At 46.3% G+C, this 24107-nt stretch overlaps 11 non-coding genes across 11 annotated transcripts; all 11 read left to right on the top strand.

Moving 5' to 3' along the window:
* The first annotated feature begins 899 nt into the window (after window positions 1-899).
* On the top strand, window positions 900-1090 carry LOC130305698 (U2 spliceosomal RNA). The gene has a single exon (XR_008855145.1). It is a non-coding gene; the product is annotated as a U2 spliceosomal RNA (small nuclear RNA).
* A 2081-nt stretch (window positions 1091-3171) lies between these two features.
* Window positions 3172-3363, top strand: LOC130305721 (U2 spliceosomal RNA). Its single transcript, XR_008855168.1, has one exon. It is a non-coding gene; the product is annotated as a U2 spliceosomal RNA (small nuclear RNA).
* Window positions 3364-5443: 2080 nt separating this feature from the next.
* On the top strand, window positions 5444-5634 carry LOC130305697 (U2 spliceosomal RNA). The gene has a single exon (XR_008855144.1). It is a non-coding gene; the product is annotated as a U2 spliceosomal RNA (small nuclear RNA).
* A 2091-nt stretch (window positions 5635-7725) lies between these two features.
* LOC130305696 (U2 spliceosomal RNA) lies at window positions 7726-7916 on the top strand. Its single transcript, XR_008855143.1, has one exon. It is a non-coding gene; the product is annotated as a U2 spliceosomal RNA (small nuclear RNA).
* Window positions 7917-9987: 2071 nt separating this feature from the next.
* Window positions 9988-10178, top strand: LOC130305695 (U2 spliceosomal RNA). The gene has a single exon (XR_008855142.1). It is a non-coding gene; the product is annotated as a U2 spliceosomal RNA (small nuclear RNA).
* A 2074-nt stretch (window positions 10179-12252) lies between these two features.
* On the top strand, window positions 12253-12443 carry LOC130305694 (U2 spliceosomal RNA). Its single transcript, XR_008855141.1, has one exon. It is a non-coding gene; the product is annotated as a U2 spliceosomal RNA (small nuclear RNA).
* Window positions 12444-14510: 2067 nt separating this feature from the next.
* LOC130305693 (U2 spliceosomal RNA) lies at window positions 14511-14701 on the top strand. Its single transcript, XR_008855140.1, has one exon. It is a non-coding gene; the product is annotated as a U2 spliceosomal RNA (small nuclear RNA).
* A 2067-nt stretch (window positions 14702-16768) lies between these two features.
* On the top strand, window positions 16769-16959 carry LOC130305691 (U2 spliceosomal RNA). The gene has a single exon (XR_008855138.1). It is a non-coding gene; the product is annotated as a U2 spliceosomal RNA (small nuclear RNA).
* Window positions 16960-19049: 2090 nt separating this feature from the next.
* Window positions 19050-19240, top strand: LOC130305690 (U2 spliceosomal RNA). Its single transcript, XR_008855137.1, has one exon. It is a non-coding gene; the product is annotated as a U2 spliceosomal RNA (small nuclear RNA).
* Window positions 19241-21326: 2086 nt separating this feature from the next.
* Window positions 21327-21517, top strand: LOC130305722 (U2 spliceosomal RNA). Its single transcript, XR_008855169.1, has one exon. It is a non-coding gene; the product is annotated as a U2 spliceosomal RNA (small nuclear RNA).
* A 2076-nt stretch (window positions 21518-23593) lies between these two features.
* Window positions 23594-23784, top strand: LOC130305689 (U2 spliceosomal RNA). The gene has a single exon (XR_008855136.1). It is a non-coding gene; the product is annotated as a U2 spliceosomal RNA (small nuclear RNA).
* The last annotated feature ends 323 nt before the right edge of the window (window positions 23785-24107 follow it).

The following is a 24107-nucleotide window of genomic DNA, read 5'->3' as shown; positions in this document are numbered from 1 at the left end:
TATATATATATATATATATATATATACGCGCACACACACACATATATATAAACGTATTCTCCGTTGAGATATTGCAGCCGCTGCTGTGTCCAGGCCCAGGAGCCTTAGCACTGTGCTGTGATGTCACTCAATACCACTGACATCACTAGGTGTAAACAACATCTCTCCTTTGCTGTGTATGTGACTATGGAGCTGTTTGGTGATGTCGTCTATTATGGCCTTCATAGAAGCAACAGGAGATTGTTGCATCCATCTAGAACCCTCAGAACTACAGTGCTATGATGTCACTCACTTCCACAGGCCTTGCAGAGTGTAAACAACAACAACCCAGCTTTGTTGTGTATGTAACCATAGGGATTTGTGATGTCACCTACAACCTTCACAGCAGCGACAGCTTTATGAGGAGCATCAGCACTGCTCTGCCTGAGCAGAACCATCACCGCCATAGGTTGTCAAATAACCCGGATTTAACCCACACAGGTAAGTCCAATGGGGTGCAGGCATGTCCTCTATGCTTACAGCTTCCCGTGGGTGTTGGTTTGATACCGTTTGGGGACAGCCAAGGAGGCATCTGCAGGCAACAAAGGTAGGTGTGTGCTTGTGTGTGTGTTTCCTATGCAGATCCTAAGCCCAGTGTCACATGCAAGTAGGAGGAGTAAGAAGGGTTCCTGGCAAATCCGGGTTATGGATTGCATTTAAAAAGGCCCCGTGGGAGTGCAATGGGCCCCTGTCTTGCTGCTTAGCAATAATGGTATGGGTTTAGGTTCTGCTGTGTGTACTGGTGGTTGACTGCCCCCCAGCCCAGAGTGTGCATGGAAAATTGTCTGGCAGCCTCCCTGACAGCAAGCAGTGATAGTGCCCATGAAGGGGACCTTGTTGGGCCCGCCCCTTTCACGGTTATCGCTTCTCGGCCTTTTGGCTAAGATCAAGTGTAGTATCTGTTCTTATCAGTTTAATATCTGATACGTCCCCTATCTGGGGACCATATATTAAATGGATTTTTGAGAACGGGGGCCGATTTCGAAGCTTGCTTCCGTCGCCCTATGCATTGACCCGATATGGCAGTATCTTCGGGTACAGTGCACCACCCCCTTACAGGGTTAAAAAGAAAGATTCCTACTTTCATTGCTACCTGCTTGCTGGCTAGCCAGCTAGCCAGCCCTGTGGGCCTTGCTGCTGCAGCCAAAAAACAAAAGGTGGTGCTGCTGCTGCTGCTTCTGCTGCTTCTGCTTGTGTCTGGCCGCTGTTGGAGCGTCCAGGCACAGGACTTCTGCTGCTGCTGACTAAATGGCCTCCTTAATTGGATCATTTGAGTAGCCAGCACACCTGTGCAGGTAGGGCATGACATGATAGGCAGCTGCCTTGATAGCGGGTGGGTGCTGAATGTTCCTAATTGACAAAATAAGATTAATGCTTATGAAGAAATATAAAATCTCATCCCTTCCCCAATATCGCGCCACACCCCTACCCCTTAATTCCCTGGTTGAACTTGATGGACATATGTCTTTTTTCGACCGTACTAACTATGTAACTATGTAACATAACATGGGGGGGGGGGGTCTCCTGGCTGTTCACACAGGTGTGTCATTGCTGTACATTGACCATGCATTGCTTCTGTGGTATTGCAAAGGCAAAGACAAATGCTTCCAGCCATCCATTGCACTAATGGATTGGTCATCAGCTGGCTGTCTATGTCCCGCATCAATATAGACCAAAGTACAGAGGGTTAGGCTATGCTATTGTGCACCTACCTGATGCATCAGAAGGTGCGAGGCCCTTGCTAAATTCTGTGCACAGACTTTGAGATCTATACTTTAGACTGTATCTAAACCTGCTCCAACATGGACTGACATTCTGGCCTACTTTCAGCCGATGCGACTTGTCTGTCGCTGAACAGTCGCTTTTTATGTATTCAGCACCTATGTATAATGTTGTAAAAATGCTCTAGAAGCTAAAGTCGCAGAAATGTCACACATATTTGGCCTGCAACTTTCTGTGCGACAAATTCAGACAGGAAAAATCAGTATAAATCCTTAGAAAATTATCCCCCAGTGTCTCCATCTGCTGGCGGTATTGAATAAGCATTGCTGCACTGATGGGGTATGCATTAGACGAAAAAAAAGAAGAAAAAGAAGAATAATACGCCCAGAAAAGAGGCGAAAAGGAGAAAAACGTAAAAAAACGTGAAAAAAAAGTAAGAGGAAGAGAAGGGAAAAAAAGGTGGAAATGGGTTTAAAAGTGATTTCGGCGGAGAAATATATATATATATATATATATATATATATATATATATATATACGCGCACACACACACATATATATAAACGTATTCTCCGTTGAGATATTGCAGCCGCTGCTGTGTCCAGGCCCAGGAGCCTTAGCACTGTGCTGTGATGTCACTCAATACCACTGACATCACTAGGTGTAAACAACATCTCTCCTTTGCTGTGTATGTGACTATGGAGCTGTTTGGTGATGTCGTCTATTATGGCCTTCATAGAAGCAACAGGAGATTGTTGCATCCATCTAGAACCCTCAGAACTACAGTGCTATGATGTCACTCACTTCCACAGGCCTTGCAGAGTGTAAACAACAACAACCCAGCTTTGTTGTGTATGTAACCATAGGGATTTGTGATGTCACCTAGAACCTTCACAGCAGCGACAGCTTTATGAGGAGCATCAGCACTGCTCTGCCTGAGCAGAACCATCACCGCCATAGGTTGTCAAATAACCCGGATTTAACCCACACAGGTAAGTCCAATGGGGTGCAGGCATGTCCTCTATGCTTACAGCTTCCCGTGGGTGTTGGTTTGATACCGTTTGGGGACAGCCAAGGAGGCATCTGCAGGCAACAAAGGTAGGTGTGTGCTTGTGTGTGTGTTTCCTATGCAGATCCTAAGCCCAGTGTCACATGCAAGTAGGAGGAGTAAGAAGGGTTCCTGGCAAATCCGGGTTATGGATTGCATTTAAAAAGGCCCCGTGGGAGTGCAATGGGCCCCTGTCTTGCTGCTTAGCAATAATGGTATGGGTTTAGGTTCTGCTGTGTGTACTGGTGGTTGACTGCCCCCCAGCCCAGAGTGTGCATGGAAAATTGTCTGGCAGCCTCCCTGACAGCAAGCAGTGATAGTGCCCATGAAGGGGACCTTGTTGGGCCCGCCCCTTTCACGGTTATCGCTTCTCGGCCTTTTGGCTAAGATCAAGTGTAGTATCTGTTCTTATCAGTTTAATATCTGATACGTTCCCTATCTGGGGACCATATATTAAATGGATTTTTGAGAACGGGGGCCGATTTCGAAGCTTGCTTCCGTCGCCCTATGCATTGACCCGAATATGGCAGTATCTTCGGGTACAGTGCACCACCCCCTTACAGGGTTAAAAAGAAAGATTCCTACTTTCATTGCTACCTGCTTGCTGGCTAGCCAGCTAGCCAGCCCTGTGGGCCTTGCTGCTGCAGCCAAAAAACAAAAGGTGGTGCTGCTGCTGCTGCTTCTGCTGCTTCTGCTTGTGTCTGGCCGCTGTTGGAGCGTCCAGGCACAGGACTTCTGCTGCTGCTGACTAAATGGCCTCCTTAATTGGATCATTTGAGTAGCCAGCACACCTGTGCAGGTAGGGCATGACATGATAGGCAGCTGCCTTGATAGCGGGTGGGTGCTGAATGTTCCTAATTGACAAAATAAGATTAATGCTTATGAAGAAATATAAAATCTCATCCCTTCCCCAATATCGCGCCACACCCCTACCCCTTAATTCCCTGGTTGAACTTGATGGACATATGTCTTTTTTCGACCGTACTAACTATGTAACTATGTAACATAACATGGGGGGGGGGGGGTCTCCTGGCTGTTCACACAGGTGTGTCATGGCTGTACATTGACCATGCATTGCTTCTGTGGTATTGCAAAGGCAAAGACAAATGCTTCCAGCCATCCATTGCACTAATGGATTGGTCATCAGCTGGCTGTCTATGTCCCGCATCAATATAGACCAAAGTACAGAGGGTTAGGCTATGCTATTGTGCACCTACCTGATGCATCAGAAGGTGCGAGGCCCTTGCTAAATTCTGTGCACAGACTTTGAGATCTATACTTTAGACTGTATCTAAACCTGCTCCAACATGGACTGACATTCTGGCCTACTTTCAGCCGATGCGACTTGTCTGTCGCTGAACAGTCGCTTTTTATGTATTCAGCACCTATGTATAATGTTGTAAAAATGCTCTAGAAGCTAAAGTCGCAGAAATGTCACACATATTTGGCCTGCAACTTTCTGTGCGACAAATTCAGACAGGAAAAATCAGTATAAATCCTTAGAAAATTATCCCCCAGTGTCTCCATCTGCTGGCGGTATTGAATAAGCATTGCTGCACTGATGGGGTATGCATTAGACGAAAAAAAAGAAGAAAAAGAAGAATAATACGCCCAGAAAAGAGGCGAAAAGGAGAAAAACGTAAAAAAACGTGAAAAAAAAGTAAGAGGAAGAGAAGGGAAAAAAAGGTGGAAATGGGTTTAAAAGTGATTTCGGCGGAGAAATATATATATATATATATATATATATATATATATATATATACGCGCACACACACACATATATATAAACGTATTCTCCGTTGAGATATTGCAGCCGCTGCTGTGTCCAGGCCCAGGAGCCTTAGCACTGTGCTGTGATGTCACTCAATACCACTGACATCACTAGGTGTAAACAACATCTCTCCTTTGCTGTGTATGTGACTATGGAGCTGTTTGGTGATGTCGTCTATTATGGCCTTCATAGAAGCAACAGGAGATTGTTGCATCCATCTAGAACCCTCAGAACTACAGTGCTATGATGTCACTCACTTCCACAGGCCTTGCAGAGTGTAAACAACAACAACCCAGCTTTGTTGTGTATGTAACCATAGGGATTTGTGATGTCACCTAGAACCTTCACAGCAGCGACAGCTTTATGAGGAGCATCAGCACTGCTCTGCCTGAGCAGAACCATCACCGCCATAGGTTGTCAAATAACCCGGATTTAACCCACACAGGTAAGTCCAATGGGGTGCAGGCATGTCCTCTATGCTTACAGCTTCCCGTGGGTGTTGGTTTGATACCGTTTGGGGACAGCCAAGGAGGCATCTGCAGGCAACAAAGGTAGGTGTGTGCTTGTGTGTGTGTTTCCTATGCAGATCCTAAGCCCAGTGTCACATGCAAGTAGGAGGAGTAAGAAGGGTTCCTGGCAAATCCGGGTTATGGATTGCATTTAAAAAGGCCCCGTGGGAGTGCAATGGGCCCCTGTCTTGCTGCTTAGCAATAATGGTATGGGTTTAGGTTCTGCTGTGTGTACTGGTGGTTGACTGCCCCCCAGCCCAGAGTGTGCATGGAAAATTGTCTGGCAGCCTCCCTGACAGCAAGCAGTGATAGTGCCCATGAAGGGGACCTTGTTGGGCCCGCCCCTTTCACGGTTATCGCTTCTCGGCCTTTTGGCTAAGATCAAGTGTAGTATCTGTTCTTATCAGTTTAATATCTGATACGTCCCCTATCTGGGGACCATATATTAAATGGATTTTTGAGAACGGGGGCCGATTTCGAAGCTTGCTTCCGTCGCCCTATGCATTGACCCGATATGGCAGTATCTTCGGGTACAGTGCACCACCCCCTTACAGGGTTAAAAAGAAAGATTCCTACTTTCATTGCTACCTGCTTGCTGGCTAGCCAGCTAGCCAGCCCTGTGGGCCTTGCTGCTGCAGCCAAAAAACAAAAGGTGGTGCTGCTGCTGCTGCTTCTGCTGCTTCTGCTTGTGTCTGGCCGCTGTTGGAGCGTCCAGGCACAGGACTTCTGCTGCTGCTGACTAAATGGCCTCCTTAATTGGATCATTTGAGTAGCCAGCACACCTGTGCAGGTAGGGCATGACATGATAGGCAGCTGCCTTGATAGCGGGTGGGTGCTGAATGTTCCTAATTGACAAAATAAGATTAATGCTTATGAAGAAATATAAAATCTCATCCCTTCCCCAATATCGCGCCACACCCCTACCCCTTAATTCCCTGGTTGAACTTGATGGACATATGTCTTTTTTCGACCGTACTAACTATGTAACTATGTAACATAACATGGGGGGGGGGGGGGGGGGGGTCTCCTGGCTGTTCACACAGGTGTGTCATTGCTGTACATTGACCATGCATTGCTTCTGTGGTATTGCAAAGGCAAAGACAAATGCTTCCAGCCATCCATTGCACTAATGGATTGGTCATCAGCTGGCTGTCTATGTCCCGCATCAATATAGACCAAAGTACAGAGGGTTAGGCTATGCTATTGTGCACCTACCTGATGCATCAGAAGGTGCGAGGCCCTTGCTAAATTCTGTGCACAGACTTTGAGATCTATACTTTAGACTGTATCTAAACCTGCTCCAACATGGACTGACATTCTGGCCTACTTTCAGCCGATGCGACTTGTCTGTCGCTGAACAGTCGCTTTTTATGTATTCAGCACCTATGTATAATGTTGTAAAAATTCTCTAGAAGCTAAAGTCGCAGAAATGTCACACATATTTGGCCTGCAACTTTCTGTGCGACAAATTCAGACAGGAAAAATCAGTATAAATCCTTAGAAAATTATCCCCCAGTGTCTCCATCTGCTGGCGGTATTGAATAAGCATTGCTGCACTGATGGGGTATGCATTAGACGAAAAAAAAGAAGAAAAAGAAGAATAATACGCCCAGAAAAGAGGCGAAAAGGAGAAAAACGTAAAAAAACGTGAAAAAAAAGTAAGAGGAAGAGAAGGGAAAAAAAGGTGGAAATGGGTTTAAAAGTGATTTCGGCGGAGAAATATATATATATATATATATATATATATATATATATATATATATACGCGCACACACACACATATATATAAACGTATTCTCCGTTGAGATATTGCAGCCGCTGCTGTGTCCAGGCCCAGGAGCCTTAGCACTGTGCTGTGATGTCACTCAATACCACTGACATCACTAGGTGTAAACAACATCTCTCCTTTGCTGTGTATGTGACTATGGAGCTGTTTGGTGATGTCGTCTATTATGGCCTTCATAGAAGCAACAGGAGATTGTTGCATCCATCTAGAACCCTCAGAACTACAGTGCTATGATGTCACTCACTTCCACAGGCCTTGCAGAGTGTAAACAACAACAACCCAGCTTTGTTGTGTATGTAACCATAGGGATTTGTGATGTCACCTAGAACCTTCACAGCAGCGACAGCTTTATGAGGAGCATCAGCACTGCTCTGCCTGAGCAGAACCATCACCGCCATAGGTTGTCAAATAACCCGGATTTAACCCACACAGGTAAGTCCAATGGGGTGCAGGCATGTCCTCTATGCTTACAGCTTCCCGTGGGTGTTGGTTTGATACCGTTTGGGGACAGCCAAGGAGGCATCTGCAGGCAACAAAGGTAGGTGTGTGCTTGTGTGTGTGTTTCCTATGCAGATCCTAAGCCCAGTGTCACATGCAAGTAGGAGGAGTAAGAAGGGTTCCTGGCAAATCCGGGTTATGGATTGCATTTAAAAAGGCCCCGTGGGAGTGCAATGGGCCCCTGTCTTGCTGCTTAGCAATAATGGTATGGGTTTAGGTTCTGCTGTGTGTACTGGTGGTTGACTGCCCCCCAGCCCAGAGTGTGCATGGAAAATTGTCTGGCAGCCTCCCTGACAGCAAGCAGTGATAGTGCCCATGAAGGGGACCTTGTTGGGCCCGCCCCTTTCACGGTTATCGCTTCTCGGCCTTTTGGCTAAGATCAAGTGTAGTATCTGTTCTTATCAGTTTAATATCTGATACGTCCCCTATCTGGGGACCATATATTAAATGGATTTTTGAGAACGGGGGCCGATTTCGAAGCTTGCTTCCGTCGCCCTATGCATTGACCCGATATGGCAGTATCTTCGGGTACAGTGCACCACCCCCTTACAGGGTTAAAAAGAAAGATTCCTACTTTCATTGCTACCTGCTTGCTGGCTAGCCAGCTAGCCAGCCCTGTGGGCCTTGCTGCTGCAGCCAAAAAACAAAAGGTGGTGCTGCTGCTGCTGCTTCTGCTGCTTCTGCTTGTGTCTGGCCGCTGTTGGAGCGTCCAGGCACAGGACTTCTGCTGCTGCTGACTAAATGGCCTCCTTAATTGGATCATTTGAGTAGCCAGCACACCTGTGCAGGTAGGGCATGACATGATAGGCAGCTGCCTTGATAGCGGGTGGGTGCTGAATGTTCCTAATTGACAAAATAAGATTAATGCTTATGAAGAAATATAAAATCTCATCCCTTCCCCAATATCGCGCCACACCCCTACCCCTTAATTCCCTGGTTGAACTTGATGGACATATGTCTTTTTTCGACCGTACTAACTATGTAACTATGTAACATAACATGGGGGGGGGGGGTCTCCTGGCTGTTCACACAGGTGTGTCATTGCTGTACATTGACCATGCATTGCTTCTGTGGTATTGCAAAGGCAAAGACAAATGCTTCCAGCCATCCATTGCACTAATGGATTGGTCATCAGCTGGCTGTCTATGTCCCGCATCAATATAGACCAAAGTACAGAGGGTTAGGCTATGCTATTGTGCACCTACCTGATGCATCAGAAGGTGCGAGGCCCTTGCTAAATTCTGTGCACAGACTTTGAGATCTATACTTTAGACTGTATCTAAACCTGCTCCAACATGGACTGACATTCTGGCCTACTTTCAGCCGATGCGACTTGTCTGTCGCTGAACAGTCGCTTTTTATGTATTCAGCACCTATGTATAATGTTGTAAAAATGCTCTAGAAGCTAAAGTCGCAGAAATGTCACACATATTTGGCCTGCAACTTTCTGTGCGACAAATTCAGACAGGAAAAATCAGTATAAATCCTTAGAAAATTATCCCCCAGTGTCTCCATCTGCTGGCGGTATTGAATAAGCATTGCTGCACTGATGGGGTATGCATTAGACGAAAAAAAAGAAGAAAAAGAAGAATAATACGCCCAGAAAAGAGGCGAAAAGGAGAAAAACGTAAAAAAACGTGAAAAAAAAGTAAGAGGAAGAGAAGGGAAAAAAAGGTGGAAATGGGTTTAAAAGTGATTTCGGCGGAGAAATATATATATATATATATATATATATATATATACGCGCACACACACACATATATATAAACGTATTCTCCGTTGAGATATTGCAGCCGCTGCTGTGTCCAGGCCCAGGAGCCTTAGCACTGTGCTGTGATGTCACTCAATACCACTGACATCACTAGGTGTAAACAACATCTCTCCTTTGCTGTGTATGTGACTATGGAGCTGTTTGGTGATGTCGTCTATTATGGCCTTCATAGAAGCAACAGGAGATTGTTGCATCCATCTAGAACCCTCAGAACTACAGTGCTATGATGTCACTCACTTCCACAGGCCTTGCAGAGTGTAAACAACAACAACCCAGCTTTGTTGTGTATGTAACCATAGGGATTTGTGATGTCACCTAGAACCTTCACAGCAGCGACAGCTTTATGAGGAGCATCAGCACTGCTCTGCCTGAGCAGAACCATCACCGCCATAGGTTGTCAAATAACCCGGATTTAACCCACACAGGTAAGTCCAATGGGGTGCAGGCATGTCCTCTATGCTTACAGCTTCCCGTGGGTGTTGGTTTGATACCGTTTGGGGACAGCCAAGGAGGCATCTGCAGGCAACAAAGGTAGGTGTGTGCTTGTGTGTGTGTTTCCTATGCAGATCCTAAGCCCAGTGTCACATGCAAGTAGGAGGAGTAAGAAGGGTTCCTGGCAAATCCGGGTTATGGATTGCATTTAAAAAGGCCCCGTGGGAGTGCAATGGGCCCCTGTCTTGCTGCTTAGCAATAATGGTATGGGTTTAGGTTCTGCTGTGTGTACTGGTGGTTGACTGCCCCCCAGCCCAGAGTGTGCATGGAAAATTGTCTGGCAGCCTCCCTGACAGCAAGCAGTGATAGTGCCCATGAAGGGGACCTTGTTGGGCCCGCCCCTTTCACGGTTATCGCTTCTCGGCCTTTTGGCTAAGATCAAGTGTAGTATCTGTTCTTATCAGTTTAATATCTGATACGTCCCCTATCTGGGGACCATATATTAAATGGATTTTTGAGAACGGGGGCCGATTTCGAAGCTTGCTTCCGTCGCCCTATGCATTGACCCGATATGGCAGTATCTTCGGGTACAGTGCACCACCCCCTTACAGGGTTAAAAAGAAAGATTCCTACTTTCATTGCTACCTGCTTGCTGGCTAGCCAGCTAGCCAGCCCTGTGGGCCTTGCTGCTGCAGCCAAAAAACAAAAGGTGGTGCTGCTGCTGCTGCTTCTGCTGCTTCTGCTTGTGTCTGGCCGCTGTTGGAGCGTCCAGGCACAGGACTTCTGCTGCTGCTGACTAAATGGCCTCCTTAATTGGATAATTTGAGTAGCCAGCACACCTGTGCAGGTAGGGCATGACATGATAGGCAGCTGCCTTGATAGCGGGTGGGTGCTGAATGTTCCTAATTGACAAAATAAGATTAATGCTTATGAAGAAATATAAAATCTCATCCCTTCCCCAATATCGCGCCACACCCCTACCCCTTAATTCCCTGGTTGAACTTGATGGACATATGTCTTTTTTCGACCGTACTAACTATGTAACTATGTAACATAACATGGGGGGGGGGGGGGGGGTCTCCTGGCTGTTCACACAGGTGTGTCATTGCTGTACATTGACCATGCATTGCTTCTGTGGTATTGCAAAGGCAAAGACAAATGCTTCCAGCCATCCATTGCACTAATGGATTGGTCATCAGCTGGCTGTCTATGTCCCGCATCAATATAGACCAAAGTACAGAGGGTTAGGCTATGCTATTGTGCACCTACCTGATGCATCAGAAGGTGCGAGGCCCTTGCTAAATTCTGTGCACAGACTTTGAGATCTATACTTTAGACTGTATCTAAACCTGCTCCAACATGGACTGACATTCTGGCCTACTTTCAGCCGATGCGACTTGTCTGTCGCTGAACAGTCGCTTTTTATGTATTCAGCACCTATGTATAATGTTGTAAAAATGCTCTAGAAGCTAAAGTCGCAGAAATGTCACACATATTTGGCCTGCAACTTTCTGTGCGACAAATTCAGACAGGAAAAATCAGTATAAATCCTTAGAAAATTATCCCCCAGTGTCTCCATCTGCTGGCGGTATTGAATAAGCATTGCTGCACTGATGGGGTATGCATTAGACGAAAAAAAAGAAGAAAAAGAAGAATAATACGCCCAGAAAAGAGGCGAAAAGGAGAAAAACGTAAAAAAACGTGAAAAAAAAGTAAGAGGAAGAGAAGGGAAAAAAAGGTGGAAATGGGTTTAAAAGTGATTTCGGCGGAGAAATATATATATATATATATATATATATATATACGCGCACACACACACATATATATAAACGTATTCTCCGTTGAGATATTGCAGCCGCTGCTGTGTCCAGGCCCAGGAGCCTTAGCACTGTGCTGTGATGTCACTCAATACCACTGACATCACTAGGTGTAAACAACATCTCTCCTTTGCTGTGTATGTGACTATGGAGCTGTTTGGTGATGTCGTCTATTATGGCCTTCATAGAAGCAACAGGAGATTGTTGCATCCATCTAGAACCCTCAGAACTACAGTGCTATGATGTCACTCACTTCCACAGGCCTTGCAGAGTGTAAACAACAACAACCCAGCTTTGTTGTGTATGTAACCATAGGGATTTGTGATGTCACCTAGAACCTTCACAGCAGCGACAGCTTTATGAGGAGCATCAGCACTGCTCTGCCTGAGCAGAACCATCACCGCCATAGGTTGTCAAATAACCCGGATTTAACCCACACAGGTAAGTCCAATGGGGTGCAGGCATGTCCTCTATGCTTACAGCTTCCCGTGGGTGTTGGTTTGATACCGTTTGGGGACAGCCAAGGAGGCATCTGCAGGCAACAAAGGTAGGTGTGTGCTTGTGTGTGTGTTTCCTATGCAGATCCTAAGCCCAGTGTCACATGCAAGTAGGAGGAGTAAGAAGGGTTCCTGGCAAATCCGGGTTATGGATTGCATTTAAAAAGGCCCCGTGGGAGTGCAATGGGCCCCTGTCTTGCTGCTTAGCAATAATGGTATGGGTTTAGGTTCTGCTGTGTGTACTGGTGGTTGACTGCCCCCCAGCCCAGAGTGTGCATGGAAAATTGTCTGGCAGCCTCCCTGACAGCAAGCAGTGATAGTGCCCATGAAGGGGACCTTGTTGGGCCCGCCCCTTTCACGGTTATCGCTTCTCGGCCTTTTGGCTAAGATCAAGTGTAGTATCTGTTCTTATCAGTTTAATATCTGATACGTCCCCTATCTGGGGACCATATATTAAATGGATTTTTGAGAACGGGGGCCGATTTCGAAGCTTGCTTCCGTCGCCCTATGCATTGACCCGATATGGCAGTATCTTCGGGTACAGTGCACCACCCCCTTACAGGGTTAAAAAGAAAGATTCCTACTTTCATTGCTACCTGCTTGCTGGCTAGCCAGCTAGCCAGCCCTGTGGGCCTTGCTGCTGCAGCCAAAAATCAAAAGGTGGTGCTGCTGCTGCTGCTTCTGCTTGTGTCTGGCCGCTGTTGGAGCGTCCAGGCACAGGACTTCTGCTGCTGCTGACTAAATGGCCTCCTTAATTGGATCATTTGAGTAGCCAGCACACCTGTGCAGGTAGGGCATGACATGATAGGCAGCTGCCTTGATAGCGGGTGGGTGCTGAATGTTCCTAATTGACAAAATAAGATTAATGCTTATGAAGAAATATAAAATCTCATCCCTTCCCCAATATCGCGCCACACCCCTACCCCTTAATTCCCTGGTTGAACTTGATGGACATATGTCTTTTTTCGACCGTACTAACTATGTAACTATGTAACATAACATGGGGGGGGGGGGGGGGGTCTCCTGGCTGTTCACACAGGTGTGTCATTGCTGTACATTGACCATGCATTGCTTCTGTGGTATTGCAAAGGCAAAGACAAATGCTTCCAGCCATCCATTGCACTAATGGATTGGTCATCAGCTGGCTGTCTATGTCCCGCATCAATATAGACCAAAGTACAGAGGGTTAGGCTATGCTATTGTGCACCTACCTGATGCATCAGAAGGTGCGAGGCCCTTGCTAAATTCTGTGCACAGACTTTGAGATCTATACTTTAGACTGTATCTAAACCTGCTCCAACATGGACTGACATTCTGGCCTACTTTCAGCCGATGCGACTTGTCTGTCGCTGAACAGTCGCTTTTTATGTATTCAGCACCTATGTATAATGTTGTAAAAATGCTCTAGAAGCTAAAGTCGCAGAAATGTCACACATATTTGGCCTGCAACTTTCTGTGCGACAAATTCAGACAGGAAAAATCAGTATAAATCCTTAGAAAATTATCCCCCAGTGTCTCCATCTGCTGGCGGTATTGAATAAGCATTGCTGCACTGATGGGGTATGCATTAGACGAAAAAAAAGAAGAAAAAGAAGAATAATACGCCCAGAAAAGAGGCGAAAAGGAGAAAAACGTAAAAAAACGTGAAAAAAAAGTAAGAGGAAGAGAAGGGAAAAAAAGGTGGAAATGGGTTTAAAAGTGATTTCGGCGGAGAAATATATATATATATATATATATATATATATATACGCGCACACACACACATATATATAAACGTATTCTCCGTTGAGATATTGCAGCCGCTGCTGTGTCCAGGCCCAGGAGCCTTAGCACTGTGCTGTGATGTCACTCAATACCACTGACATCACTAGGTGTAAACAACATCTCTCCTTTGCTGTGTATGTGACTATGGAGCTGTTTGGTGATGTCGTCTATTATGGCCTTCATAGAAGCAACAGGAGATTGTTGCATCCATCTAGAACCCTCAGAACTACAGTGCTATGATGTCACTCACTTCCACAGGCCTTGCAGAGTGTAAACAACAACAACCCAGCTTTGTTGTGTATGTAACCATAGGGATTTGTGATGTCACCTAGAACCTTCACAGCAGCGACAGCTTTATGAGGAGCATCAGCACTGCTCTGCCTGAGCAGAACCATCACCGCCATAGGTTGTCAAATAACCCGGATTTAACCCACACAGGTAAGTCCAATGGGGTGCAGGCATGTCCTCTATGCTTACAGCTTCCCGTGGGTGTTGGTTTGATACCGTTTGGGGACAGCCAAGGAGGCATCTGCAGGCAACAAAGGTAGGTGTGTGCTTGTGTGTGTGTTTCCTATGCAGATCCTAAGCCCAGTGTCACATGCAAGTAGGAGGAGTAAGAAGGGTTCCTGGCAAATCCGGGTTATGGATTGCATTTAAAAAGGCCCCGTGGGAGTGCAATGGGCCCCTGTCTTGCTGCTTAGCAATAATGGTATGGGTTTAGGTTCTGCTGTGTGTACTGGTGGTTGACTGCCCCCCAGCCCAGAGTGTGCATGGAAAATTGTCTGGCAGCCTCCCTGACAGCAAGCAGTGATAGTGCCCATGAAGGGGACCTTGTTGGGCCCGCCCCTTTCACGGTTATCGCTTCTCGGCCTTTTGGCTAAGATCAAGTGTAGTATCTGTTCTTATCAGTTTAATATCTGATACGTCCCCTATCTGGGGACCATATATTAAATGGATTTTTGAGAACGGGGGCCGATTTCGAAGCTTGCTTCCGTCGCCCTATGCATTGACCCGATATGGCAGTATCTTCGGGTACAGTGCACCACCCCCTTACAGGGTTAAAAAGAAAGATTCCTACTTTCATTGCTACCTGCTTGCTGGCTAGCCAGCTAGCCAGCCCTGTGGGCCTTGCTGCTGCAGCCAAAAATCAAAAGGTGGTGCTGCTGCTGCTGCTTCTGCTTGTGTCTGGCCGCTGTTGGAGCGTCCAGGCACAGGACTTCTGCTGCTGCTGACTAAATGGCCTCCTTAATTGGATCATTTGAGTAGCCAGCACACCTGTGCAGGTAGGGCATGACATGATAGGCAGCTGCCTTGATAGCGGGTGGGTGCTGAATGTTCCTAATTGACAAAATAAGATTAATGCTTATGAAGAAATATAAAATCTCATCCCTTCCCCAATATCGCGCCACACCCCTACCCCTTAATTCCCTGGTTGAACTTGATGGACATATGTCTTTTTTCGACCGTACTAACTATGTAACTATGTAACATAACATGGGGGGGGGGGGGGGGGTCTCCTGGCTGTTCACACAGGTGTGTCATTGCTGTACATTGACCATGCATTGCTTCTGTGGTATTGCAAAGGCAAAGACAAATGCTTCCAGCCATCCATTGCACTAATGGATTGGTCATCAGCTGGCTGTCTATGTCCCGCATCAATATAGACCAAAGTACAGAGGGTTAGGCTATGCTATTGTGCACCTACCTGATGCATCAGAAGGTGCGAGGCCCTTGCTAAATTCTGTGCACAGACTTTGAGATCTATACTTTAGACTGTATCTAAACCTGCTCCAACATGGACTGACATTCTGGCCTACTTTCAGCCGATGCGACTTGTCTGTCGCTGAACAGTCGCTTTTTATGTATTCAGCACCTATGTATAATGTTGTAAAAATGCTCTAGAAGCTAAAGTCGCAGAAATGTCACACATATTTGGCCTGCAACTTTCTGTGCGACAAATTCAGACAGGAAAAATCAGTATAAATCCTTAGAAAATTATCCCCCAGTGTCTCCATCTGCTGGCGGTATTGAATAAGCATTGCTGCACTGATGGGGTATGCATTAGACGAAAAAAAAGAAGAAAAAGAAGAATAATACGCCCAGAAAAGAGGCGAAAAGGAGAAAAACGTAAAAAAACGTGAAAAAAAAGTAAGAGGAAGAGAAGGGAAAAAAAGGTGGAAATGGGTTTAAAAGTGATTTCGGCGGAGAAATATATATATATATATATATATATATATATATACGCGCACACACACACATATATATAAACGTATTCTCCGTTGAGATATTGCAGCCGCTGCTGTGTCCAGGCCCAGGAGCCTTAGCACTGTGCTGTGATGTCACTCAATACCACTGACATCACTAGGTGTAAACAACATCTCTCCTTTGCTGTGTATGTGACTATGGAGCTGTTTGGTGATGTCGTCTATTATGGCCTTCATAGAAGCAACAGGAGATTGTTGCATCCATCTAGAACCCTCAGAACTACAGTGCTATGATGTCACTCACTTCCACAGGCCTTGCAGAGTGTAAACAACAACAACCCAGCTTTGTTGTGTATGTAACCATAGGGATTTGTGATGTCACCTAGAACCTTCACAGCAGCGACAGCTTTATGAGGAGCATCAGCACTGCTCTGCCTGAGCAGAACCATCACCGCCATAGGTTGTCAAATAACCCGGATTTAACCCACACAGGTAAGTCCAATGGGGTGCAGGCATGTCCTCTATGCTTACAGCTTCCCGTGGGTGTTGGTTTGATACCGTTTGGGGACAGCCAAGGAGGCATCTGCAGGCAACAAAGGTAGGTGTGTGCTTGTGTGTGTGTTTCCTATGCAGATCCTAAGCCCAGTGTCACATGCAAGTAGGAGGAGTAAGAAGGGTTCCTGGCAAATCCGGGTTATGGATTGCATTTAAAAAGGCCCCGTGGGAGTGCAATGGGCCCCTGTCTTGCTGCTTAGCAATAATGGTATGGGTTTAGGTTCTGCTGTGTGTACTGGTGGTTGACTGCCCCCCAGCCCAGAGTGTGCATGGAAAATTGTCTGGCAGCCTCCCTGACAGCAAGCAGTGATAGTGCCCATGAAGGGGACCTTGTTGGGCCCGCCCCTTTCACGGTTATCGCTTCTCGGCCTTTTGGCTAAGATCAAGTGTAGTATCTGTTCTTATCAGTTTAATATCTGATACGTCCCCTATCTGGGGACCATATATTAAATGGATTTTTGAGAACGGGGGCCGATTTCGAAGCTTGCTTCCGTCGCCCTATGCATTGACCCGATATGGCAGTATCTTCGGGTACAGTGCACCACCCCCTTACAGGGTTAAAAAGAAAGATTCCTACTTTCATTGCTACCTGCTTGCTGGCTAGCCAGCTAGCCAGCCCTGTGGGCCTTGCTGCTGCAGCCAAAAAACAAAAGGTGGTGCTGCTGCTGCTGCTTCTGCTGCTTCTGCTTGTGTCTGGCCGCTGTTGGAGCGTCCAGGCACAGGACTTCTGCTGCTGCTGACTAAATGGCCTCCTTAATTGGATCATTTGAGTAGCCAGCACACCTGTGCAGGTAGGGCATGACATGATAGGCAGCTGCCTTGATAGCGGGTGGGTGCTGAATGTTCCTAATTGACAAAATAAGATTAATGCTTATGAAGAAATATAAAATCTCATCCCTTCCCCAATATCGCGCCACACCCCTACCCCTTAATTCCCTGGTTGAACTTGATGGACATATGTCTTTTTTCGACCGTACTAACTATGTAACTATGTAACATAACATGGGGGGGGGGGGGGGGGGGTCTCCTGGCTGTTCACACAGGTGTGTCATTGCTGTACATTGACCATGCATTGCTTCTGTGGTATTGCAAAGGCAAAGACAAATGCTTCCAGCCATCCATTGCACTAATGGATTGGTCATCAGCTGGCTGTCTATGTCCCGCATCAATATAGACCAAAGTACAGAGGGTTAGGCTATGCTATTGTGCACCTACCTGATGCATCAGAAGGTGCGAGGCCCTTGCTAAATTCTGTGCACAGACTTTGAGATCTATACTTTAGACTGTATCTAAACCTGCTCCAACATGGACTGACATTCTGGCCTACTTTCAGCCGATGCGACTTGTCTGTCGCTGAACAGTCGCTTTTTATGTATTCAGTACCTATGTATAATGTTGTAAAAATGCTCTAGAAGCTAAAGTCGCAGAAATGTCACACATATTTGGCCTGCAACTTTCTGTGCGACAAATTCAGACAGGAAAAATCAGTATAAATCCTTAGAAAATTATCCCCCAGTGTCTCCATCTGCTGGCGGTATTGAATAAGCATTGCTGCACTGATGGGGTATGCATTAGACGAAAAAAAAGAAGAAAAAGAAGAATAATACGCCCAGAAAAGAGGCGAAAAGGAGAAAAACGTAAAAAAACGTGAAAAAAAAGTAAGAGGAAGAGAAGGGAAAAAAAGGTGGAAATGGGTTTAAAAGTGATTTCGGCGGAGAAATATATATATATATATATATATATATATATATATATATATATATACGCGCACACACACACATATATATAAACGTATTCTCCGTTGAGATATTGCAGCCGCTGCTGTGTCCAGGCCCAGGAGCCTTAGCACTGTGCTGTGATGTCACTCAATACCACTGACATCACTAGGTGTAAACAACATCTCTCCTTTGCTGTGTATGTGACTATGGAGCTGTTTGGTGATGTCGTCTATTATGGCCTTCATAGAAGCAACAGGAGATTGTTGCATCCATCTAGAACCCTCAGAACTACAGTGCTATGATGTCACTCACTTCCACAGGCCTTGCAGAGTGTAAACAACAACAACCCAGCTTTGTTGTGTATGTAACCATAGGGATTTGTGATGTCACCTAGAACCTTCACAGCAGCGACAGCTTTATGAGGAGCATCAGCACTGCTCTGCCTGAGCAGAACCATCACCGCCATAGGTTGTCAAATAACCCGGATTTAACCCACACAGGTAAGTCCAATGGGGTGCAGGCATGTCCTCTATGCTTACAGCTTCCCGTGGGTGTTGGTTTGATACCGTTTGGGGACAGCCAAGGAGGCATCTGCAGGCAACAAAGGTAGGTGTGTGCTTGTGTGTGTGTTTCCTATGCAGATCCTAAGCCCAGTGTCACATGCAAGTAGGAGGAGTAAGAAGGGTTCCTGGCAAATCCGGGTTATGGATTGCATTTAAAAAGGCCCCGTGGGAGTGCAATGGGCCCCTGTCTTGCTGCTTAGCAATAATGGTATGGGTTTAGGTTCTGCTGTGTGTACTGGTGGTTGACTGCCCCCCAGCCCAGAGTGTGCATGGAAAATTGTCTGGCAGCCTCCCTGACAGCAAGCAGTGATAGTGCCCATGAAGGGGACCTTGTTGGGCCCGCCCCTTTCACGGTTATCGCTTCTCGGCCTTTTGGCTAAGATCAAGTGTAGTATCTGTTCTTATCAGTTTAATATCTGATACGTCCCCTATCTGGGGACCATATATTAAATGGATTTTTGAGAACGGGGGCCGATTTCGAAGCTTGCTTCCGTCGCCCTATGCATTGACCCGATATGGCAGTATCTTCGGGTACAGTGCACCACCCCCTTACAGGGTTAAAAAGAAAGATTCCTACTTTCATTGCTACCTGCTTGCTGGCTAGCCAGCTAGCCAGCCCTGTGGGCCTTGCTGCTGCAGCCAAAAAACAAAAGGTGGTGCTGCTGCTGCTTCTGCTGCTTCTGCTTGTGTCTGGCCGCTGTTGGAGCGTCCAGGCACAGGACTTCTGCTGCTGCTGACTAAATGGCCTCCTTAATTGGATCATTTGAGTAGCCAGCACACCTGTGCAGGTAGGGCATGACATGATAGGCAGCTGCCTTGATAGCGGGTGGGTGCTGAATGTTCCTAATTGACAAAATAAGATTAATGCTTATGAAGAAATATAAAATCTCATCCCTTCCCCAATATCGCGCCACACCCCTACCCCTTAATTCCCTGGTTGAACTTGATGGACATATGTCTTTTTTCGACCGTACTAACTATGTAACTATGTAACATAACATGGGGGGGGGGGGGGGGTCTCCTGGCTGTTCACACAGGTGTGTCATTGCTGTACATTGACCATGCATTGCTTCTGTGGTATTGCAAAGGCAAAGACAAATGCTTCCAGCCATCCATTGCACTAATGGATTGGTCATCAGCTGGCTGTCTATGTCCCGCATCAATATAGACCAAAGTACAGAGGGTTAGGCTATGCTATTGTGCACCTACCTGATGCATCAGAAGGTGCGAGGCCCTTGCTAAATTCTGTGCACAGACTTTGAGATCTATACTTTAGACTGTATCTAAACCTGCTCCAACATGGACTGACATTCTGGCCTACTTTCAGCCGATGCGACTTGTCTGTCGCTGAACAGTCGCTTTTTATGTATTCAGCACCTATGTATAATGTTGTAAAAATGCTCTAGAAGCTAAAGTCGCAGAAATGTCACACATATTTGGCCTGCAACTTTCTGTGCGACAAATTCAGACAGGAAAAATCAGTATAAATCCTTAGAAAATTATCCCCCAGTGTCTCCATCTGCTGGCGGTATTGAATAAGCATTGCTGCACTGATGGGGTATGCATTAGACGAAAAAAAAGAAGAAAAAGAAGAATAATACGCCCAGAAAAGAGGCGAAAAGGAGAAAAACGTAAAAAAACGTGAAAAAAAAGTAAGAGGAAGAGAAGGGAAAAAAAGGTGGAAATGGGTTTAAAAGTGATTTCGGCGGAGAAATATATATATATATATATATATATATATATATATATATATATATATACGCGCACACACACACATATATATAAACGTATTCTCCGTTGAGATATTGCAGCCGCTGCTGTGTCCAGGCCCAGGAGCCTTAGCACTGTGCTGTGATGTCACTCAATACCACTGACATCACTAGGTGTAAACAACATCTCTCCTTTGCTGTGTATGTGACTATGGAGCTGTTTGGTGATGTCGTCTATTATGGCCTTCATAGAAGCAACAGGAGATTGTTGCATCCATCTAGAACCCTCAGAACTACAGTGCTATGATGTCACTCACTTCCACAGGCCTTGCAGAGTGTAAACAACAACAACCCAGCTTTGTTGTGTATGTAACCATAGGGATTTGTGATGTCACCTAGAACCTTCACAGCAGCGACAGCTTTATGAGGAGCATCAGCACTGCTCTGCCTGAGCAGAACCATCACCGCCATAGGTTGTCAAATAACCCGGATTTAACCCACACAGGTAAGTCCAATGGGGTGCAGGCATGTCCTCTATGCTTACAGCTTCCCGTGGGTGTTGGTTTGATACCGTTTGGGGACAGCCAAGGAGGCATCTGCAGGCAACAAAGGTAGGTGTGTGCTTGTGTGTGTGTTTCCTATGCAGATCCTAAGCCCAGTGTCACATGCAAGTAGGAGGAGTAAGAAGGGTTCCTGGCAAATCCGGGTTATGGATTGCATTTAAAAAGGCCCCGTGGGAGTGCAATGGGCCCCTGTCTTGCTGCTTAGCAATAATGGTATGGGTTTAGGTTCTGCTGTGTGTACTGGTGGTTGACTGCCCCCCAGCCCAGAGTGTGCATGGAAAATTGTCTGGCAGCCTCCCTGACAGCAAGCAGTGATAGTGCCCATGAAGGGGACCTTGTTGGGCCCGCCCCTTTCACGGTTATCGCTTCTCGGCCTTTTGGCTAAGATCAAGTGTAGTATCTGTTCTTATCAGTTTAATATCTGATACGTCCCCTATCTGGGGACCATATATTAAATGGATTTTTGAGAACGGGGGCCGATTTCGAAGCTTGCTTCCGTCGCCCTATGCATTGACCCAATATGGCAGTATCTTCGGGTACAGCGCACCACCCCCTTACAGGGTTAAAAAGAAAGATTCCTACTTTCATTGCTACCTGCTTGCTGGCTAGCCAGCTAGCCAGCCCTGTGGGCCTTGCTGCTGCAGCCAAAAAACAAAAGGTGGTGCTGCTTCTGCTGCTTCTGCTTGTGTCTGGCCGCTGTTGGAGCGTCCAGGCACAGGACTTCTGCTGCTGCTGACTAAATGGCCTCCTTAATTGGATCATTTGAGTAGCCAGCACACCTGTGCAGGTAGGGCATGACATGATAGGCAGCTGCCTTGATAGCGGGTGGGTGCTGAATGTTCCTAATTGACAAAATAAGATTAATGCTTATGAAGAAATATAAAATCTCATCCCTTCCCCAATATCGCGCCACACCCCTACCCCTTAATTCCCTGGTTGAACTTGATGGACATATGTCTTTTTTCGACCGTACTAACTATGTAACTATGTAACATAACATGGGGGGGGGGGGGGGGTCTCCTGGCTGTTCACACAGGTGTGTCATTGCTGTACATTGACCATGCATTGCTTCTGTGGTATTGCAAAGGCAAAGACAAATGCTTCCAGCCATCCATTGCACTAATGGATTGGTCATCAGCTGGCTGTCTATGTCCCGCATCAATATAGACCAAAGTACAGAGGGTTAGGCTATGCTATTGTGCACCTACCTGATGCATCAGAAGGTGCGAGGCCCTTGCTAAATTCTGTGCACAGACTTTGAGATCTATACTTTAGACTGTATCTAAACCTGCTCCAACATGGACTGACATTCTGGCCTACTTTCAGCCGATGCGACTTGTCTGTCGCTGAACAGTCGCTTTTTATGTATTCAGCACCTATGTATAATGTTGTAAAAATGCTCTAGAAGCTAAAGTCGCAGAAATGTCACACATATTTGGCCTGCAACTTTCTGTGCGACAAATTCAGACAGGAAAAATCAGTATAAATCCTTAGAAAATTATCCCCCAGTGTCTCCATCTGCTGGCGGTATTGAATAAGCATTGCTGCACTGATGGGGTATGCATTAGACGAAAAAAAAGAAGAAAAAGAAGAATAATACGCCCAGAAAAGAGACGAAAAGGAGAAAAACGTAAAAAAACGTGAAAAAAAAGTAAGAGGAAGAGAAGGGAAAAAAAGGTGGAAATGGGTTTAAAAGTGATTTCGGCGGAGAAATATATATATATATATATATATATATATATATATATATATATATGCGCACACACACACATATATATAAACGTATTCTCCGTTGAGATATTGCAGCCGCTGCTGTGTCCAGGCCCAGGAGCCTTAGCACTGTGCTGTGATGTCACTCAATACCACTGACATCACTAGGTGTAAACAACATCTCTCCTTTGCTGTGTATGTGACTATGGAGCTGTTTGGTGATGTCGTCTATTATGGCCTTCATAGAAGCAACAGGAGATTGTTGCATCCATCTAGAACCCTCAGAACTACAGTGCTATGATGTCACTCACTTCCACAGGCCTTGCAGAGTGTAAACAACAACAACCCAGCTTTGTTGTGTATGTAACCATAGGGATTTGTGATGTCACCTAGAACCTTCACAGCAGCGACAGCTTTATGAGGAGCATCAGCACTGCTCTGCCTGAGCAGAACCATCACCGCCATAGGTTGTCAAATAACCCGGATTTAACCCACACAGGTAAGTCCAATGGGGTGCAGGCATGTCCTCTATGCTTACAGCTTCCCGTGGGTGTTGGTTTGATACCGTTTGGGGACAGCCAAGGAGGCATCTGCAGGCAACAAAGGTAGGTGTGTGCTTGTGTGTGTGTTTCCTATGCAGATCCTAAGCCCAGTGTCACATGCAAGTAGGAGGAGTAAGAAGGGTTCCTGGCAAATCCGGGTTATGGATTGCATTTAAAAAGGCCCCGTGGGAGTGCAATGGGCCCCTGTCTTGCTGCTTAGCAATAATGGTATGGGTTTAGGTTCTGCTGTGTGTACTGGTGGTTGACTGCCCCCCAGCCCAGAGTGTGCATGGAAAATTGTCTGGCAGCCTCCCTGACAGCAAGCAGTGATAGTGCCCATGAAGGGGACCTTGTTGGGCCCGCCCCTTTCACGGTTATCGCTTCTCGGCCTTTTGGCTAAGATCAAGTGTAGTATCTGTTCTTATCAGTTTAATATCTGATACGTCCCCTATCTGGGGACCATATATTAAATGGATTTTTGAGAACGGGGGCCGATTTCGAAGCTTGCTTCCGTCGCCCTATGCATTGACCCGATATGGCAGTATCTTCGGGTACAGTGCACCACCCCCTTACAGGGTTAAAAAGAAAGATTCCTACTTTCATTGCTACCTGCTTGCTGGCTAGCCAGCTAGCCAGCCCTGTGGGCCTTGCTGCTGCAGCCAAAAAACAAAAGGTGGTGCTGCTGCTGCTGCTTCTGCTGCTTCTGCTTGTGTCTGGCCGCTGTTGGAGCGTCCAGGCACAGGACTTCTGCTGCTGCTGACTAAATGGCCTCCTTAATTGGATCATTTGAGTAGCCAGCACACCTGTGCAGGTAGGGCATGACATGATAGGCAGCTGCCTTGATAGCGGGTGGGTGCTGAATGTTCCTAATTGACAAAATAAGATTAATG

The sequence above is a fragment of the Hyla sarda genome, unplaced genomic scaffold (genome assembly GCF_029499605.1).
Source record: "Hyla sarda isolate aHylSar1 unplaced genomic scaffold, aHylSar1.hap1 scaffold_1329, whole genome shotgun sequence".
Classification (NCBI taxonomy): domain Eukaryota; kingdom Metazoa; phylum Chordata; class Amphibia; order Anura; family Hylidae; genus Hyla; species Hyla sarda.
The sequence above is the reverse complement of the archived record's forward strand: the minus strand, read 5'-3'. Positions and strand labels throughout refer to the sequence as shown.